Source organism: Orcinus orca, chromosome 19 (genome assembly GCF_937001465.1).
Source record: "Orcinus orca chromosome 19, mOrcOrc1.1, whole genome shotgun sequence".
NCBI lineage: Eukaryota > Metazoa > Chordata > Mammalia > Artiodactyla > Delphinidae > Orcinus > Orcinus orca.
Window position 1 is genome coordinate 19,902,449 of NC_064577.1, and position 16,724 is coordinate 19,919,172.

The window sequence follows — 16,724 nt, forward strand, 5'->3', positions numbered from 1 at the left end:
TGGGCCCACAGCCTCTCTAGCCCCCAGGGTCAGGCCCCGGTCAGGGAAGTGGCCCAGCGTGGGCCGGAGCTGTAGCTCCCGCAGGGACCTGGGAGGGAGGGGCGAGGAGGAAGCTTCTGTTCCCCAGCGGGGGCCCTGGGGCCATCCCACTCACTCACCCAAGGTTCTTTTATGACCTGGTTTTCTGATTTGCAGCTGCAGGGAAAAAACTTTAAAACCCAACCCACTCAAGGCCTGGGAACGAGGAAGGAGGGGAAAGTTACCTGAGTCAGGAGGCCGGGGATGGGGTGTCCCGGGAGGAACGGAATGGTGGGACCACCTTGTGCTCCCCATGTGCTGTGGGTGACGAATACTAAATGGGACACCTTGATGAAAACGATCGATTAGTCAGGCCTACTGCTGTTCTGTGGGGGCTATTGAATCCCAAGAGCCTGGCCTAAATGGGGGGAAGGGGGTGTTTCCAAGGACTCCCCAAGACAAGAGAGCCCAGGGCCCCCAGGCCTCTGGGACAGGCACCAGGAGAGGTCAGCTTGGGGCAGAGGGGGCCCATCCCGGGCATAAGGAATCCCAGAGAACAAGGCAGCCCCCACCCCAAAGTACGGCGTCTCAAGACCACCCTCTGTGGGCAACAACCATCCTCGTTCACGGGCACCCACGGGAGAACCCCACAAGGATCCATTACACCCCTCTCTGCAGGGCTGGAGGTCCTGAATGTTCAGAAAAGTTATGGGGTGAGAGGGGGAGAAGCAGGAAGACAGCCGGGCTCCTTAGCTGAGGCTAGGGACCGCGGGGCAGGGGGAGGTCCGGGGCTCTTTGGAGGACGTGTGAATGGGGGGGCAGAGGCTTCTGGTCTCTCCAGGGGTCTGGAAAGCCTCCCCTCGAAGCCCACCAACGCTGCCTCTTCCAAGGACCCAGGGGTGGAGACAGCCAAGACCTACTAAGCCCCCAGAAAGAGAGCCTCCCCTCAGGGTCAACCCACCAGGAGGACGCGCTGCCCCGCCCCGGGCATCACCGCTGTCCTGGGCACCATCCGGGCGCCGCCTGCAGAGCTCTCAGCCCGGCCGCCTCCCCCCTGCCCCATAGTGCAGTTTCTGGGATGTGAGGGTCAGCTGAGCCGGAGGGGCCCACGGCCCAAGGGGTGAGGGCAGATGGCCAGCCGGACCCCTGCCCGCCGTGAGGTGTGGGGCAGCAAGGATTCGGCGCAGCCGAGCTGTTGGCACTCACGAGCCCTCCGGGGGAGGCTAGCGGGTGGGGGGGCCCACCCTGCTATCGGCTCCACGCTCATCAGTCTCTTGTGGACAGTGGTTGCTTTTACGTCATTTTATCCACCACTCCCCAACTCTGTCAAATGCGGAAAAGAAAATGGGGCTGGTCCTGGATGCACACAGCTAAGAGGGCTGGGGTCAGCGGCCCCCAGTTTCAAGGTGAAGGAGCTGGTCCAGAGGCTGGCATGGGGAGCTGCCCCATGCCCCGCTGGTCTCGCGGGTGACTGCACAGTGCAGGTGACAGAGGATCTGTTTGCTGGTTTTCAGGGGAGGCAGAGAAGGCAAGGAGAGAGCCTAACCTCTCACCCCAGTCTTGTCCTGGACACCCCACGTGCCCCACCCACCGTGACTTCCCGGGGAAGAGGAGGTACCAAGGTGCCCAGCTGGTGGTCAGTGTGGCACCTCCCGGGGCCTCAGGGCCTTTACACCGCCTTTTCCTCTGCTGGGAATGCCATTCTCAGGTACCACGCGGCTCCTCTGGCCCCCTGGGCTGCAAGCCTTTGCTCACGTCACCTCAGGTGGCTGACCCTAAACACTGTTGGAAACCCACACTCCACCGCCCCCCCGTGCCCCCCACTTCTCCAAGGTAACAAGTCATATGGCTGGCTGGCCGGCTGGCTTTATTACTGCCTCTCCTCTTCAGGAAGTAAGTTCCACAAGAGCAGGGATTTTGCCTGTTTTGTTCACAGCCATATCCCCAAGTCCCTGAACAATAACTGTTTGTTGAATGTATATTGTTTAAAATGTCACATGGGGGACTTCCCTGGTGGCGCAGTGGTTAAGAATCCGCCTGCCAATGCAGGGGACACAGGTTCGATCCCTGGTCCGGGAAGATCCCACATGCCGCGGAGCAGCTAAGCCCGTGCGCCACAACTACCGAGCCTGCGCTCTAGAGCCCGTGAGCCACAAGTCCTGAAGCCCACGCACCTAGAGCCCCTGCTCTGCAACAAGAGAAGCCACTGCAATGAGAAGCCTGTGCGCCGCAACTAGAGAGAGCCCGCGCACAGCAGCGAAGACCCAATGCAGCCAAAAATAAATAAATAAATAAAAATGTCACGTGGGACTTCCCTGGTGGTCTAGTGCTTAAGACGCCACGCTTCCACTGCAGGGGGGCACAGGTTCAATCCGTGGTCGGGGAACTAAGTAAGATCCTCCATGCTGCGCGGTGCAGCCAATAAATAAATAAATAAAATCCAAAGTCTAATTGTTGAAAAATAAATAAATAAAATGTCACATTATGAAAATCCCCAGAACAAGGTCGAGTGGAGGTGCAGAGCACATCTGGGTGGGGGTGAGGGGCTTGTGGCCACAGCTCCTCCTCAGTCACTTGACAAAGATGATCTCCCTCGGGCCTGGCAGGTAACGCCCCCATGAAGGGTGAGAAAGGAGGTAAAGTGCTCCAGCCGATTGCTGCCGGTGGGAAGGGGGGCCCAGGGTGCCACAGCCTCCACGTGTTTTATAGAAAGAGGAATCTCTCACTTTAAAAAATGTTATCTGGGCAGAAGAGCTAAACAGACATTTCTCCAAAGAAGACATACAGCTAGATGGCCAATAGGCACATGAAAGGACGCTCAACGTCACTAGTTATTAGAGAAACGCAAATCAAAACAACAAGGTACCACCTCACACCAGTCAGAAAGGCCACCATTAAAAAGTCTACAAATAACAAATGCTGGAGAGGATGTGGAGAAAAGGGAACCCTCCTGCACTGTTGGTGGGAATGTAAGTTGGTGCAGCCACTATGGCGAACAGTATGGAGGTTCCTCAAAAAACTAAAAATAGAACTACCATATGATCCAGCAAGCCCACTCCTGGGCATGTATCCGGACAAAACTATAATTCGAAAAGACACACGCACCCCTATGTTCACAGCGGCGCTATTCACAATAGCCAAGACATGGAAACAACGTAAATAAAGAAGATGCGGTCCATGTATACAAAGGAATACTACTCAGCCATGAAAAAGAATGAAACAATGCCATCTGCAGCAACATGGATGGACCCAGAGATGATCACACTAAGCAAGAAAGAGAAAGACGAACAGCATACGGTATCACTTATATGTGGAATCTACAGTATGACACAAATGAACATGTCCACAGGGGCTTCCCTGGTGGCGCAGCGGTTGAGAGTCCGCCTGCCGATGCAGGGGACACGGGTTTGTGCCCCGCTCCGGGAAGATCCTACATGCCGCGGAGCGGCTGGGCCCGTGAGCCATGGCCACTGAGCCTGCGCGTCCGGAGCCTGTGCTCCGCAACGGGAGAGGCCACAACAGTGAGAGGTCCGTGTACCGCAAAAAAAAAAAAAAAAAAAAAAAAAAAAAACATGTCCACAAAACAGAAACAGACTCACAGACGTAGAGAACAGACTTGTGGTTGCCAAAGGGTAAGTGCAGATGGGGGAGGGATGGAGTGGGAGTTTGGGATTAGCAGATGCAAACTAGTATACATAGGATGGATAAACAACAAGGTCCTACTGTATAGCACAGAGAACTAGATTCCATATCCTTGATAAACCATAAAGGAAAAGAATATGAAAAATATATATAGGTATAATCGAATCACTTTGCTGTACAAAAGAAATTAATACAACATTGTAAATCAACTAGACTTCAATAAAATTTAAAAAAAAATGTTATCAACCAAGTAAAAACTTTAACACCCCGGAGATCAAGAGAACTGGCTGTACTTGCTCACAAGCTCCTGGTGTCAAATGCAGATGCCACTTGGCCCCAGTGAGGCAGGGCCTTGTTGGGCACCTGGGGGATGCCTGGTGTGAAGGAGTGACAGCAGGAGCCCCCTCCCCCGAACTCTCCCTGGCCTCTGGGAGAAGCCCTGAGGTCAGCACGAACCAGTTAAGCTCTGGATGGAACCAAAGGGGAAGCACTGGGGGCCTGCGGGAGGGCGGCGCTGGGCAGCGGCGGTCCCATGGGGCCAGAGCGATGGGGGCTGCAAAGGCTGGGCGGCCGAAGGCCCGAGGCCCACAGAGGAGCCCGCAGCCTCCTTGAGAGCTCCGCCCCACCTTCCACGTTGCTGGGTCCCTGGTGGCCCTCATCAGTGGTAATTACGTAATGAATGGTCTAATGAGCCGGTTCACCTGTGCATCCCTCGCTGGAAAGCAGCCTGATGAGGGCAGGGGCTTCAGCTGTTGGGTCCTAGGCTCGAAGCCTAGAAACTGCCCCAAGTAGCTGCCTATTAAATGCTGCCTGGATGGGTGGGTGGAGGAACAGATGGGTGAGGGTGCGTTACCTGACCCTCACCACAGCCCTGACGGCAGGCCTGGAGGCCAGGACACGCCCAACAGCCAACCAGGAAGGGAAGATGGCGCTTATGTTCTGCCCTCCACAGCCCCCGGGTCACAGCCCTCCGTGCCCGAGCCCACTCGCTCGTCAAGCCCGTCTCCACTTAGCCTACGTGTGCACAGGGGCCAACCTGGGCGCTGAGGAGACACAGGAAAATGCAATGGCTCCAGCCCTCCCGAGGCAGACAGACACAGACGAGGCTCTGGGGGCCGGGAGCGGAGGTGGTCAGGGCAGGCTGGAAGGAGGGGGCCCGCCCCATGGGAGGACCGGCCTGAGTGAGGTGGGGCGGGGGACTGAGCAGGTGCGGTGGCTGCAGTTACCGCCCCTCCCCCACCTCAGGTGGCCTGGCTGCTGCAGCCAATGGTCAGATGCCCACTGTCCTCATGGTACCAACCCCTGGCAATCCTGCAAAGTCACCCCCATTTGTCAGCTGCCTGCATCACTGCTCCCGGGGAAGGGCCACTCTCCCCCACTCTGGGAGGCTCACTGGTCTGTGGCTGGAGCTGGAGTGGGCTCTCCGACCTGTTTCCGACAGGGGTGCCTGCATGCCCCCCTACCGCCCGGCCGACAGGGCCAGCCGCTAAGAGCAGTGAGCCACCAGCAGCCACTTTCTGCAGAGCATATTGGAGGTCAAACCTCCCCCCTCGTTTTGCAGAGGGTTACTGGAAGCCCATAGAGGGGCAGTGACTTGTCCGGAAGGCCCAGCAGGGCTGAGATCTGTGCTCTGTGCCCCAGAATGGCCCCTCTGTCCACCAGAAAATGAACTCTGAGCTGGAGGCCAAAAGTGGGGGCCCAGATCCTCTTCCTGGACACCCAGTTTCCCAGGGGCCAGGGAACGGCCCCCTTCCTCAGCCCGGGCGGGAACCTCCCCTCCCCCTTCCCTGCCTCTGACACCCCCTCCCTCTCTGCAGCATGCTGACAGCCCCTCCCATCCCCCCTCCACCTGGGGGAGCTGGGGAATCGGCGCCCCCTCCCACTCCCAGCCCCCAGGGGAGGAAGCGGCCTGTCAGGCCGCCACGGCGTGTCAAATCCTCTCGCTGCCTAATTGTGAGAAGGCGGCGTTTAAAGAAACGCTTTTCTGGCCGCCTGCCACACCGCAAACTGCCTGGTATAATTTTATTATTAAGGAGAGAGAAAAAGAGGGAGGGGGTTATAGGAGAGACAGAGAGGAAGGGAGTGAGGAAAGGAAATTGCTTAGTCCGAGTCAGCTGGTGGAGTATTCTCAACGTGGAAGCGGGCCGGCTTTCCAGTTGGCAAGCTGACTCCGTTAATTGCGCATTCAGCCTCTACTTAGGGTAATTGAAACGAAGCGGGGCCCGGGTCTGACAGGGTCTGCGCCTCGGCCGTTAACCCTTCCGCCCCCGCCCTCGCGGCTCCCACGCACCCCGGGAGCGCGGGCGGCCGGCGTGTGCCCCAGCGCCGGCAGGGTTAACGCGGCTCGAGAGCCGGGCGCCGGCCGAGCGGGGGATGGGAACGAGGATGGGGAGCCGCGCGGGGTGTGCGGGGGCGTCTGCGGCCTCGCCGCCCCCCTGCAACAGATGTTTCAGGCGTGTAAGACAAAGGCAGAGCGCCTGCCGCTGCCGGGAGAAAATCCGCAGGACTCCCTCAGGGGCAGGTAAAATTTCACCTTCTATTTGTGTTCCCCCCGCCCGCCCCCGCCCGGTTTCCCGGCCTCTGCGCCAATCCGGAAAGCGCCACCAAAGACGCCGCGCCGCCGCCTCCGCCGCCCAACCCGCTGACCCCAGCAAGGTCACGGCGACCTCGGGCTCCGCCAGACGCGCGCGGGCCCCTCCTGGGGCGCCCCCGGCCGCGGTCCCGCGATCGTAGGCGCCGGGAGCAAGGAAGGGGCGCTCTTCTCGCCACGAGGCGGAGGCGAGGTGGACGCCGCGCGCCTCCCTCCTGCCCGCGCTGGGACCCCCGGGGGCTGCGCCCCTCCAGCCCCCATCATTCATCTCCCTGATTCCCGCTGTAGCCGCCCTCGGAAGTCAGCCGAGTGAAGCAGCTGTTCCTTGCACACTCCACTTGACCAAAGATGATGATAAATGAGGCCCGGGCCGCGTCGGGGACGCGGCGGCCGCCGCGAGGGGCGCGCAGGGCGGGGCGTACGACCCGCACCCCCTCCCCACGCTCCGGGAAGGGCGAGGACGCGAAGGACAGACGGCGACGTGCAAAATCAAAGGCCCGCACTCCCCTCCCGGCGCCCCGCGCTGCCCCGGCGCCGGCGAAGAGAAGCCGGGCGGAGAGGTGCACCCCGAGCGCCGCGGCCCAGGCGGAGACCCCCTTCTCACGGTGGCGCCGCCGCCCGGCCACCCCTTCGCACCCCGGCCCCCGGTGCCTCGGTCCCCACCGCGCCCTCGCCCCCACCCCCGCGCCTCAAACCGATTAACGCTCGTAAATAATGAATAATGGAGCGAAGCTTCCCTCGGCCGCGCGAGGCTGCGGGCGGGGCCGCCGCCGCCAGCTGCGCCCGGTCCCGGGGAGGGGCGCCCCGGCCGGGCGCGGGGGCTCGGGCGCGCGGCCCCGCACACGTGCAGCCGCGGCGCGCAGGCGGGCACCCCGCCCGCCGAGGAGGGGGAATCCCGCTCTGCCCTCCCCAACGCCGCCACCTCCCCTGGAGTCCTCTGGCACCGAACGAGGCGAGAGAGCGCGCGCGAGCTTCCCAGCCGGAGAGGGTTATTTTTAACCTGTTCCCCTTTCCATTCCAGCCTCTCGGGTTTGCGCGCCCGCCTCCCACCCCCCCCGCCCCCCCAGCAGCCGAGGACGCGGGCTCCTCACCTCGCTCAGCGGCTCCGGACTCCGAGCGCCTCCCCCGGCCCGCGGCCCCCGCCTCTGCGCGGGCATAGCGCGGCGGAATCTCAGCCTGGAAAGGACCGATTAGCAGCCGCGTGCCTTTCTGCGAAATATTGGAACCGGCTGGGCTGGGGGCGGGGAGCCCGGCGCGCTAGTCCTCTCGCCTCCCTCCGCGCTCGCCTGGGCGGCTCGGCGGCTCGGCTCTCCCTCCGCAGATGCGGGGCGGCCGGGCCGGGGCGCCGAGCCCCCTCTGGATTTCGCCCTTCTCTCCTTAACGCCCACCCTTCTTCAGTCATCGAGGAAGCTGGCGCTTCTAACCCGCGGACCCTCGGGCAGCGGCGGCGCCAAGTGGTGCGCCGCCTGCCCCATCTCCAGCCCCCTCCCTAAGCCGCTCCAAACACACACACCGTTGACACAGCAGCGGCCTTGCACACCCACACCTTCAAGTCAGATCCGCCGGCCGGGCCAAGGCGCACCGAGGCCTCCTCCCGGGCTTGCCCTCCCTCAGGCCCACCCTCGCCTCGCCCCTCCCTCCCGGCCCCTTCCCCAGGAGGCCCAGCAGCTCAGACCCCGACCCCTAACTCAGAGGCCTGAGGCACAGGAAGTTCACGTCCACTCCCATTACCCTGCTCTCCGAAAGGCCACCCAATCCAAACCCCAGCCTGTCCTTAGCCCCAAAGGAGCCGTCTGAACCCAGGAACCCCTGAGGGCTTCCACTGGCTCAGTCACTTGACATTTTGCAGACTCTGCTCAGGCCCAATCCTGGGAGACCCCCAGGCACAGACCACCCCCGACCACCTCCCTCCTGAACGAGGTGGGGGGCGAGAGAAAACCGCTGCAGAACAGAGGTGGGGACTGGAGGGCAGGGGCTGGGAAGAGAGGGAGCTGCCTGGCCCAGTGGCAGCAAAGAAAAGGGCCTATCTGGGAACGGGGGCCAGGTTTCTCCCCGGATTAGCTGAAGGGTGGGGGAGCCCAAGACCCCCACCCCGAGGAAGCAGCCAGTGGCCAGGGTTGCTGCAGAGAGGGAAGCCTGGCCAGCCGGGGTGGAGGCAGGGGGATGCCTGTGGAATCCAGATGTGAGGACAGCTGGTCTGGTGACACCCTAGGGCCAGCTGGGAGGCCCAGCCTGGCCTGCAGGGGAGGCAGTCTGTGGGTAGAGCGGGGCCCGCTGAGCACACGCAGGGCCTGGCAGGGCAGAGGGGGGTTCTCCAGGGGCTTCTCCCCTCAACCAGCCTGGACACAGGGCCCGGGGCCTCCCTCAGATCTTGGAAGTTCTCGGTAACCCTCAGACGGTGGAAGTGGGTGTAACAGCAGCGGCGGCACGGCGTGCCTGGCCCCCTCCTGTGGCCTTCGTAGACTGTACTTCTGACCCTCAAACTGCCCTTCTAGGAGGCAACGTGACCTCTCATTTCACAGATGTGGAGACTGAGCCGCAGAGCGGGACAGGGGCCGTGGCGGGGTGAGGGGGGGCCCTCCCCTCCCTGTTCCAGGGCGCAAGTATGACAGTGAAGCACTGGTTCACTCCTTCGGAAATTTCAGAAAACTGGTTTTCTTGGGAGAAAGAAGGGGCAGGGGGCTTGGTGTGGTGAAGCGCTGTAGAGAAGTCACACTGCCTTCTCCCCACCCACGTCCCCCCCCTTCCCCCGCAGAACCAGCCACCAAGGCACCAGGCCCTACTGATGGGCTCAGGCAGGGCCTCATCTGCCGCCCAAATATAAACGTCACAAGGCCGTGTACCACTGCTCTTTACACGTGTGTAGCTGTAGTTACGACAAACACACTACAACTCCATGCAGGGCCTGGCAGCTTTGCGTTGCCCAAACAACGGACAGCTCCGATTTTGATATGAAAGGGGGTCTCCATCTCCAGACTGGCTTCTGGGTGGGGGGAGCCCTGCCAGATGAACAGCTGGGGCCACCTTGTGCTCTGGACTTCCCCGCCGCCCCCTCTGCTGGGAAAGGAGCTTCCATTTCCAGGCGTGGCTTGGATGGATGGCCTGCTGCACACATCCCTCTCCCAGGGTCGGGGTGGATCCTGGGCAGCGCCCCCAGACACGTCGCCTGGTGACCAGAAGCACTGGCCTTTGGGGAGAACACACCACCAGCGCTGATCTGGAGGTGGCCCGGGACCGCTCTTCTCAGGATGGAAAATATTTGCCTTTGGTTTTCGGCTGCCGCCTCGTCCTGGCTGACTTTCCTCCACACAGCCCTGAAACGTGGAGGTGCTGGAGGGTAGAAATGAGGTGAGGGCAGCTATCTGAGTCCAGCATCCAGCCGTTCTGAACAGCACTCTGTTTTTCTCATACTTTCTGCCCGTTTTCTGCACGCTGGTTGCAGCTAAAGGCTAGTTTCCCTCTTCCCAGGCCCAGCCCCCTCGGGCCTCACCTCCAACTAAACCAGACCCTTCCAGATCTCCCTCCCCACCCCAGCTTCCGGGTCCCTCAGCATCTGGGGGAAAGTGCCTCTCCCAGCTATACACAGCTAACTCGGCCCGACCCAGAGAGCCTGGTTCTGGAAAGCTGCAGGAGAATCCCTCCTGGCTGGCTCTGCGGTGGAAGAGTGGCAGTCGCCTCCCAAGACCAGACCAGAGCTCCAGAGAGATGTCACATTCACCCTGGCCAGGCCAGCCAATGGTGATGGCTCACAGGTGGCTGGCTGTGTGGCCTTGGGGCACTGCCCCCGCTCCATCCGCACCCTGACTCTCAACACCTAGGCCCTGATGCCACACAGCTCTGCACACTGTCTGCTGGGTGGCCTTGGGCAGCTCACTTCACCTCTCTGAGCCTCAGGCTCCTCAGCTGGAGCTGCTCTGACCCCACCTGATGGGGGGGACGGGCCGCAAGGCTGGCGGAGACGCTGTGCTTGGTGCCCGGTGGAGGTTTCACGAGGGGCAGCAGCTTCCAGCGCCCCAGCGCCATCCACGGGGCGAGGGCCGGACCTTGCTCTATCTCTACCTCCCGGGGAGCAAAGTGGGGGGCCAGAGCGGGTCCTCGGGAAGGGCCCGGGGAGGGCTAACGCCCCAGAGTGAGGGAGGGCCTCCGGGACTGAGGGTTAAGGTCTGCCCACAGACTGTTTCCTGGCTGGAGTCCCCATGTGTGTCCTACGCTGCAGGGCGTGTCTTAGCGAGATGGCGTCTGCTGAGCTGGGTCCAGAGTGATTCTAACAAACTCCCAGGCGAGTGTGTCTGCCGGCCTGGGAGGCCGGGAGGCTGGGCTCAGCCAGGGGCTCCGGGTCCCGTCCTGTCCGAGGAGGGCCGTCCAGGACCAGGGACCAGGCTGTGGCTCGGCGTTCCCGAGCCCTCCGTCTCAGAGCCGGGGTCCTGCAGCGGCCTGGGCAAGCCCGGGGCTCTGAATTCAGCCCTGTTTCCTGGCAGCGACGCAGCGATGAAAGGGCAGCTCACACTGCTGAACCCACCGTCACTTCAAGTCCAGGCCTGATCCCACCCTTTCCCCTGATGGTTCCCGAACACTCTCCCCTTCCCTGACCCCTTCCGAGGGGCCAAGATATCTGGACCCCAGCATAGACCCCAGGGGCTGCAGTCCTGGGAGTACAGGGCTCACCCACACTGTTCTCACCGCCCCACGGGCCCGGCGCTGACCTAATAAGCACTTTCACCAACAAACTTCATCCTCACGCCAGTCCCGCGGGCTGGGTCGCATGATCGTTCTTGTTTCACAGATGACAGCACTGAGCCCAGAGACCATACCCCGCAGGAGGGAACAGGCCTGCAGGGGCTGGACTCTGGCTCTCCCCGGCCTGGCCCCCAGACGCGCCAGACCTTGGAGGATTTCTTCTGGGGAAACCACCTGTTTCGGCCCCACCAGCACAGGTATGCATGCGGCGTCTGCATCTCCCCTGGCCAGCAGCTGCCCCTGCTCTAGTTAGGGATGTGTGGGTAAGCTGGTACGGTCTCTTAGAGAGCTTTTTGGCAATCTGGACCCAAATGGAAGCTAGACGTGCCTCCTGACCCAGCAGTCCTGCCTACAGCCAGGCCCAGAGTCATCTGCACAGGTTAACTGCAGCATCGTTTGTAAAGGCCAAAGACCGGAGATCCCCTAAATGTCCCTGTGAAGGGGCTGAGGGAAACACACGTGGGGAATTCCATACAGTGGATACGAGTGAGGAAGGGCTTCGTGTGTGAATAGGGTGCCGCCTTCAAGTCGGGCGAGAAAAGCGCAGCGTAGAAAGTGTGCAGAGATGCCCCATTTGTACAAAAGAGGAGAGTGGATTTGAGTTTTCTTTTTTTACCGTTAGCATGTGACACCAACTTAAGAATTTAAAACTTGGGACTTCCCTGGTGGTCCAGTGGTCAAGAATCCGCCTTCCAATGCAGGGGGACACGGGTTACAGCCCTGGTCAGGGAACTAAGATCCCACATGCCGCGGGGCAACTAAGCCCACGCGCCACAACGAAAGATCCTGCGTGCCGCAACTAAGACCCGAAGCAGCCAAAAAAAAAAAAGAGCGAGAGAGAATTTAAAACTTATGCTATGGATACATATCTGCTCTCCGGGCTGGCTCTGCAGGATGGCTGGAGAGCATGCCTGGTGTCGGGCTCCCATCTGGCATGGCCGCTTTCCAGCTGCTGGACTGCAGAAGCCCAGGGGCCAGCAGCAGGAGGGGAGGAACCCAGCAGCCGATGTCCACATCCTGAAGTGGACAGCAGAGGGGTCATCCCCTCATCCTACAGATGAGAAAACCGAGGTCCCACCTGAACCCCCCATAGAGGCCACGTCCTCCCGCTTCCTGGTGCACGGCCTTGGGGACACACAAGCCAGGACTGGGTCAAGCCCTGAGCTGCGGAGGCAGCTGCCGCCACCAGGGCCCTTATAAACGGGGCCCGGGGCTCACGGGGGCCGCTCCTGGTCAGTGGGTCACCGAACTTCCCACTCCATTTCTCCCAGCACCGCGCTTCCCTTCGATCATCAAAACACTTAGAGGCAAAGGCCACTCTGGCTCCGGGGGCCCTGCGACTGTGGGCTGTGAGGGCATGGCTCATGGGGACCCAGTCCAGGAACGCTGGGCCAGTTCCCGGCTGAGCCACCCGTGTGCCGTGGGGCTGGGCCTCTGTTTCCCCGGCTGTGAGGAAGAGTGGGGGTCCGTCCCTCAGAGGGCGATGTGTCAAGGGACAGGGCCTGGCAGAGCAGGGCCCAACAAGCAAACTGCTACTTCTGAAAGGTAAACATTTCTATAATTTTATGTAACAGAGGGAAAGTTCAGGAAAATCCCTGACTGGTCCTAGTGCTGGCTACAGAGCTGGGGCCAAGAAGGTGGGGAGCTCCTCGGGGTGACAAGAGCAGCGGTGCCTGCCATGCCGGCAGAGGCCCGGCGGGCAGTGGCCAGCCGGAGCAGGGCCCGGCCGTCTGGGTTCCCAAGCTGGCACGTTGGGCAGAACAGACTTGGCCGGCTGGCTGGAAGCCCCTGCAGCCCCAGGCCCATGGAAAGAGGTCTCAGAAAGGCCCCTGTGTCCGCCCTTCTCTAGGCTGTTTTTTCCAGACCAGAGCCTCCCGTGTCTTTGGAAAGAGCATCGAGTGCCCAAGGTTGCCGCTGACTCACTGTGTGACCTCAGGTGAGTCACCCCACCTCTCTGGGCTTCCATTTCCTCGCTCGTAAGACAGGGCAAGTGATAAGTGCCCACCTCACAGGGTTGAGCAAAGACCCAATGAGAAAACGGACATAAAAGTGCTTTGTCATCATCACCCTCGTAGCTAATTCTAACATGATGCTTACGTGTGCAGAGCCCTGTTCTAGGAAGCAGTCAACGTATTTTTAACTCCTCTTACAGATGAGGCAACAGAGGCACAGAGAGGTTAGGGCACTTGTCCAGAGTCGCACAGCTTGTGAGGGGCAGAAGCACCGTGACAGGAAAGTACCGTGAGGGATGATATTATTATTATAATTCACGGCTGTGGGTCAGGCCAAGGAGGGGCAAGCTTCAGGCTGTTCCCGAGGCAGCGCTGGCCAGCCCAGAGGGGTCACGTGCGGGGCAGAAGGGCCCTACATCACACCCGAGCGGGAGCAGGGGCTCAGAGGGGGCTTCCCGGAGGCTCGCCCTCACCGGGTCCGAGTGGCGTGAGACCTTGCGGGCCGTGGTGGGGTCTGGAAGTGTCAGGCACAAGCGCCCACAGAGCTCAGCAGGCAGTTCCAAACGCTGGTGGGGAGAATGGGTGACAGACTCGGGGTTCCCCAGAGCCCCCCAGGGCTGCCGCGCCCACCCCTCCCGCGCGCATCCACCAGCTCCTGTCTGGCTCACAGTGGCCAGCGGGTCAGCGCCCTTCAGCGGCAGATCGCACGTCGAGGCCCAGCGAGCGCAGGGGGCCGCGCAGCACAGGGGCTCAGAGCCGCACCCCCATCTCCGCCCCCCCCTCCCCTGCAGGCCTGCACCAGCCTCTTCTCCCTCCCTGTCCCACTGCCGAGGCCGTGTGATTCTGAGGCCTGGGGGGCAGCGGCCTCCCTCTGGCTGAGGCCTCCCTGGCGCTGCTGTCTGGGTGTGGGAGGCACGCAGCTCCCAGCATATGAGGAAGGGCCACTGGTACCCAGAAGGGCGTGAGATTCCCATGGGAAAGGGGTGGTTCCAGCAGCAGCCCCTTCAGGCTGGCTCGGCTGGTGGATAAGCTCCAGCCGGCTCCTCGGGCACCTGCCCCTCGCGGAGACAAAGGCTGCGGGGCAGAGGCCAGGACACGTGCAAACGTGAGAGGGAACCCCAGGCAGCCCGTCCTGGCCTTCCTTCTGCTGCGGCTCCATCTTTATTCCTTTCCCCTCCTTTTCAGGCAAACCTGACCCTCGAGAACTGGATGGGCCCGCAGGTCCACACAACACCCCACAGCCCCAGAGCTCCCCTGCCACTACCCCTTTACCCACAAGGCCAGCGCCATAAAGATTGTCTCCCAAATAAACTGCATTTAGAGATCACCCTGTGTTCTCTCTCATGGGTGCAAAAGGACGGCAAATTAGGACTTTGATGGACACGAGCAAGCCGGGGGTCGTGGGCCTTGTGCCTGTTGAATGAATGAGTGAGTGAATGGACGGATGGATGGGTGGGTGGAAAGACGGGTGGGTGGGTGGAATTCCAGCCCCAAGCAAAGCCACTGCTACTTTTTTTTAGCCTGAGCAAAATAAGATTTCCTCAAGGCTTTTAAGAACATGGCAGGCGGGACTTCCCTGGTGGCGCAGCGATTAAGAATCCCCCTGCCAATGTAAGGGACGCGGGTTCGAGCCCCGGTCCGGGAAGATCCCACCTGCCGCGGAGCAACTAAGCCCATGCGCCACAACTACTGAGCCTGTGCTCTAGAGCCCGCGTGCCACAACTACTGAAGCCCGCGCGCCTAGAGCCCGTGCTCCGCAGCAAGAGAAGCCACCGCAACGAGAAGTGCACACACCACAACAAAGAGTAGCCCCCGCTCGCCGCAACTAGAGAAACCCCACGCGCAGCAATGAAGACCCAACGCAGCAAAAAATAAACAAAATTAGAGAACAAACAAACATGGCAGGCCATTCCCAAGGTCCCGGGGTCCCCTCTGCAACCACGCAACCACACATCATGACGCCTGGGCTGGGAAATGGAGGGGCACAGGGAGGGGCCCTGGATCCTGGGCCCCTGCTTCCCCGTGCTGTGTCATCTCAGGGCCTCCAAAGCTCACCCAGAAGCCCCCCTTCCTGGGCCCTGTCCCAGAGGCCCCTGGGAGTCCCCCTGACCTGTAAGCGTCCACAGGGCCAGGGTCCCTGGGAGCCTCGAGCTGGGGCCCGAAGGGCACACGAGGGAGGGGTGAACCCGCCCGGCAGCTTTGCAGAGCCGGAGCGAGCAGGACGTCTGTCATCTGTGGGGACAGTGAGGATGGTTTAAGGTGAAATTTAAGCCCATTAGAGCCTGGCTAAAGACAGCAGCAGCAACGGTGAAAATGAAGATGGCGGGCGTGTGAGCGCCACCGGGTGTGGGGCTGGCGCCGCCTCCGAGCTCGGGCCGGGCCCCCGCCCCACCGGCAGGCCCCACCCCTGCCCCCCGGCCACGTGGGCCGGCCCCCAGGGTCAGCATGTGGCTGGGGCCTTAGCCGGGGCGTGAGAAAAGATCCGGCCAGAGCACGGAGGCGGCAGCTTCTTAATCTCCCTCCTTTGATAACTTCCGTCTTTTTTGTGCACACGCGAGAATCCACCCCGCCGCCGGCATCTCTTCCCGGGCTGAGCCGTCTCCCTGCAGCTAATGCCTGAGAGCTCTGTTTATGTCTCCCCATAATTCTCCAGTTTTATGGGGGCTTTTTCGGGGCCATTAAGCTCCCAGCCACAAGCTCTTCCCCGGCCCCCGCCTGCCTCTGTCCTTGAGGCCTGGCAGCCCCACCGCCCTTTGGGAGAAGGGCTGTCCTCCGCCGGCAGGTGGACGAGGACCTCGGCCGAGCCCCTCTGGATGCCGCCTCCCCCCCCCCCCCCCACGGCTCCAGCTCCCTCGTCCTCTCGGCACAGGTCTTGGGAGACGGGACCCTCCGGGGTCCTGGAGCGCCTGGCACAGCCCGCCCTCCCTTGGGCCCAACCTTTGGCTTCTCTTCCCCGGTGAACTTTGCCCCTCCCACAGGCTCGGCTGTTCCTGAGAACAAAGCCCGCCCCCCCCACTCCCTCTGCTCCAGACCCCCAGATCCAGCGCATGCAGGGCACCGAGGCCCCCCCGCACCACTCCACAGACCTTGTCCTCTGCCCCAGTCTCCCCACGGGCTGTCTCTGAGGAGGCCCCCGAGTCCTCAGGGCACCCCCCTTCCCTTCCTCACGACCACAGCCCAGATCTAGCCTCTGTCCCATGTGGCCTCTCTCCAGCTGGGCTCAGGGCGCTCTCCCTCTGCTGCAAAGCCTTCAGTGGCTCCCCATCACCTTCACCTACCTGGGTCCCCATCCTCAGCGGCTGCTCTGAACTCTGCAGCCCCCGCGTCCTGGGGAGAGCCGGCTGCCGACGCCCTGCCCTCTTCCACTGAGATCAGACCTCGGGTGTCCCCAGCAGGGGCTGCCCCGCCAGCAGGCCTGCTCACACCTGCCGGGGCGCCCGTCCCCCCCTCTGCAGCCCAAACACAAGGCAGAAGGACTTCCTCAGCGGGAAGCAGCCCTTCCCTTGACTCTGGGTGCCACGGTCCCCTCCCATGGCTCCTACAGCTCCTGGAGTCCCCGGTCGCCCCAGCCTGGACCCCTGGCTTCCTGGGTGCCCCGGGGCAGAGAGGTGCCCCTTGGAGTCCGTTTCCCCACCACAGCATGGGGCAGTGTCCCCCTGGGGCCCACACTAGGCCAGAGTCACCTCACAGAGGCCAACCTGGGATGTCGGAAGGCAGAGCCTCCCCCGAATCCCCTTTCTTTCTGGGCACACGGCCCTCCGGGGGTGAGGCAGCGGAAGGAGTGA

At 61.9% G+C, this 16,724-nt stretch overlaps 1 protein-coding gene across 5 annotated transcripts in view; it reads right to left on the reverse strand.

The window, feature by feature from the left end:
• The window catches only part of RAI1 (retinoic acid induced 1), a 105,794-nt gene that overhangs the window by 17,751 nt on the left and 71,319 nt on the right, over positions 1-16,724 (reverse strand). The window contains exon 1 of one of the 5 annotated variants that reach the window (XM_049701961.1): positions 7,342-7,363. The exons of the other annotated variants lie outside the window; for them this stretch is intronic. The gene's annotated coding sequence lies outside the window, so the exon portion shown is untranslated. Of the gene's footprint in view, positions 1-7,341; positions 7,364-16,724 lie in introns of those variants that run through there. 5 annotated transcript variants of the gene reach the window in all.